This window comes from Cibotium barometz, chromosome 29 (assembly GCF_041138505.1).
Source record: "Cibotium barometz isolate CiBa-2024 chromosome 29, ASM4113850v1, whole genome shotgun sequence".
Lineage (NCBI taxonomy): Eukaryota > Viridiplantae > Streptophyta > Polypodiopsida > Cyatheales > Cibotiaceae > Cibotium > Cibotium barometz.
This window is the reverse complement of record NC_141074.1, coordinates 13,263,162-13,266,401: the sequence shown is the minus strand read 5'-3', so window position 1 is coordinate 13,266,401 and position 3,240 is coordinate 13,263,162.

Below are 3,240 nucleotides of genomic sequence, written 5' to 3'. Positions count from 1 at the left end.
TCACTATACGACTCTAATGAGGATGAAAAATAGATACATCCGTTGGCCAATGGACACTTGTCCAAGAACCATAAGAACCTAGTTCTGTGACAATGAACACTTGTCCAAGAGAACCACATGAACCCAATTTTGTGATAATGATGAAAATGAGATCATTCCAATCCAAACCATATCATGGAGATATTACCAAATGGGAAACCTGTTAGCAGAGGTGGTCTGTAAAGGATAAGGAGCCTCCAGTGTTTGATGAGTCCATTAATTTTACTCTGTCAGGACAGAAGATCCCTGAGGTTCTACTTGATGGTGGTGGATCCTGTGGTAACATAATTTTAGAGTTTACATGCCATAAGCTGGGTCTGTAGAAGTGGGAACCTGCCCCTTTTGCTGTTAAGATGGCAGATCAGTGCCATGTTCAACCACTTGGTCTTATCTAGGGTTTAGCCATGGAGGTGGCCGGGCTTTCTTTTACGGTGGCTATGGTGGTTCTCTAGATGGAGGACATAAAGGGTGCTTATCCACTGTTACTTGGGCGACCCTAGCTTCAGCAGGATCGGATTAAGCAAAGATTGGGATGATGTGGATGTCATTACCATCTGGAAAGGTGAAAAGAAGATAAGCTTTGTCTCCACCCAAAAAAAGGTGGAGGTACCAGTTTGTCCTCGTGTAGTGGAAGGAGTAAATATCTGGATAATGATGAGGAAGATTCCTATCTTCAGCAAAATTCCAACTTTGTGAACCTGTTCGAGGTGGATGTAGTGTCAATCATGGATAAATATTATCCCAGTTTGGATGAATTTTTGGCACCTTTGAGAAAACTCAAGAGCCTGGTAGTCCTGGAGTCGTCGGATGCTGTCCTGGAGTCACCATTCGATGGTTTGGAAATCCTTGATCTTTAGTAGGTGATTGCAGCTGAGGGGGCCTTTGACCGTGAGGTGTGGAAGTCCAGGCGTGTTAAGGAAGATGATTTGGTGGATCTTAATCTCAGATCGATGGATGATCCAAAGAATGTCCAGGTCAATGCCAAGTTGGAAGAGGCTTTTTATCATGATTTAAAGGCTTTGCTGATCTCCTTTGTGGATGTCTTTACATGGACATGAAGGGGATAGATCCAGAATTCTATTAGCATAAGATACACCTGATGGAAGATGCAGTACCAGTAAGACAACATAGATGCAGAATGAATCAAATTATGCCAAACGGGTGAAGGAGGAGCTAGATAAGGTTGAAGGAGCATTCTTTAGTCCTTCAACAGAGCCATGACTGTTTGCTCGATTAGTTAGCGGCCTTCAAGCTTGCTTACAAAGAGGAACATAAAGCTAACTCTAAGGAGTCCAAAGACTTGAAGGCAAAAATCAGTGATCTCAAGGAGTTGGCTGAACAAGGACATAAACCTAATCCAAGGAGTCCAAAGACTTGATGGAAGAAATAGTGATCTCAAGAAGAAGTTAGGGAAGCCGGCAGTAGGATGCTAGGAATATCCAACTTCGAGCTGAGTTACAGCTGCCAATGCAAAGGTGGACTAGCTCAGGACAGAGCGGAATCAACAAAGTGAATCAACCTGACCCGGCTACAATGACAAGCTTGTTCATATGTCCAACAGCTGCACATAATGGATTCATTTTTATGCCAGCATGTTTTAAATTACCAACCTCTTACCTCCTCGCTGGCGAATCCCTCCAGGAGAAATCCTGCAACCCACTCATATGGGTGTTGCTCACGCTGTAGTTTGTGCTACTGTACCAGCCCCTGCTGTGAACGATAGTGCATTAGCGGATGATGAAGGCAGGGTGGAAGACAAAGCTTGAGTGGGTTCGAGTCCCGGATTAGGGAATCCATTCCACCAAGTGTGCCATGTGTTGTCGGGAACCCGAATCTCCCAACACGAGAGAAAGGGCAAAGGAGAAAACAAGAGCTCAATTGGCACAAAAGAAAATGTCTTATATACATCTTTCCTTATTCACACTTCTTATTCACACTTGGGCACCCAAAACTTAAAAAACTAATTAATTAAACTTGGTTATGGCTTGATTTTCTCATAATAATTACAACTTTTATAAAACCTTTCCATGACACTTATTGTTACTAAAGTATGTTAACCCTAAAAAGGGTTAATGTCCCCCTTACTTGATGTAAGTTTCATCATCGGATCTCTATTAGGACCTAAAACTTGATTTCCTATAGATTAAAACTTACGAAGGAGGGTCCACCTGAAATTTGGATGTGGGGTCCAAAATGTTGTATCTACCATGTCTGCGAATGTTATATGCATATATCTTGGTAAACAATGAATACATTACATGTTCTTCTTTAGGGCCCCTTTTCATGTCAAGCCACAACATTTCTTTGTCATATTTCTCCATTTATTTCTTTCAAGGAGTACCACGATCAGCTTTATGAATGAGCATGATGCCACAATCAATTGCTAGATTGGATATCCTTCTCCATGCTCTTATCCATAACAAGAGATATTACTATTGCCTCTATGTTATTAAATCTGGCTGGCTCAAATAGTGGGAAATTGTAGGAGATACTTTTGTTCCTCGCTTTTGTTCTATTGTAAATTCTATTAGGGGTGTGTCTTGTTTTCATTGGCATGTAGAGTGTAGGTCCAAAGCATCAGTAGGTATTCCTGAATAGCCATAAATTTTCTCTCCATTCTACTTGGATCTTCAATTCCATGGTTGTCATCATTTGCTTCTATTTTTGCGTAGCCCCCCTGTGTATGGATTAGGTGTTGTTTCTTCCATTTTCCATAGATTTATAAGCTATCGTAAAAGTGACCATGTGGATTTCTAACAGGTCATTCAATTATGGATTTGCCAACTTTATGCTTACCGCTAAATTTTTCCAAAATGTACCCTTCCCTCCCATTGGCATGAGCTCTTCCCATTTTGGCATTAGGGCCTTGATTGGATATGGCATGTACGGTACCTTTTGGGGTGTTACATTAGGAATCTTGAAAGATCCTTGTGTTAGCATTGAATGATATTATTCACATCAACACTTTGAAGAACAATTTGTACAATAGAAGTGGAGTATCAACTTTGATCATATCTTCATAATATGTAATAGGAAGATCTCCAAAGATGTCTTTGTTAGAGTAACGCATTGGTAATGGAACAGGTGAAGGAGGTGTTACCTCCATGAATGTGCTCATTGGTGAGCTTGCTATTGGTAATTCTTCACGGGCTGGAGTGTCAATGATGGGGAATTTAAAGTGAAAAGAAGAAGATGCTAAGT